We start from the raw sequence: 453 nt of genomic DNA, 5'->3' as shown, positions 1-453 counted from the left end.
TTTTTTTTGTGGTGTGTGGTGTGGGTGTGTGTGTTGTTGTGTTTTGGGTTTTTTGGGGGTTTTTTTTAAAAATTTTTTTTTTTTTTTTTTTAAAAAAAATAAAAAAATTTTTTTTGTTTTGGGGGTTTTTTTTTTTTATTATTTTTTAATAAAATTTATTTATATTTATTTTTTTTTTTTTTTTTGTTGGTTTTTTTGTTTGTTCCCCCCAAAAAAAAATTTAAAAAAAAAAAAAATAATTAAAATATTAATAAAATAATAATAAAAAATTTTAATTTTAAAAATAAAACTTAATTAAAATAATAAAATAATATAAAAATTAATTTATATAAAATAATAAAAAAAATTTTTTTTTTTTTTAAATTTGAAAAAAAATAAAAATAAAAAAAAAAAACAGAAACAAAAAAAAATTTTAAAAATATATATATATATTATTATATTATATATATATAC

Source organism: Penaeus monodon, chromosome 33, assembly GCF_015228065.2.
Source record: "Penaeus monodon isolate SGIC_2016 chromosome 33, NSTDA_Pmon_1, whole genome shotgun sequence".
In the NCBI taxonomy this organism is placed as follows: domain Eukaryota; kingdom Metazoa; phylum Arthropoda; class Malacostraca; order Decapoda; family Penaeidae; genus Penaeus; species Penaeus monodon.
The sequence above is the reverse complement of the archived record's forward strand: the minus strand, read 5'-3'. Positions refer to the sequence as shown.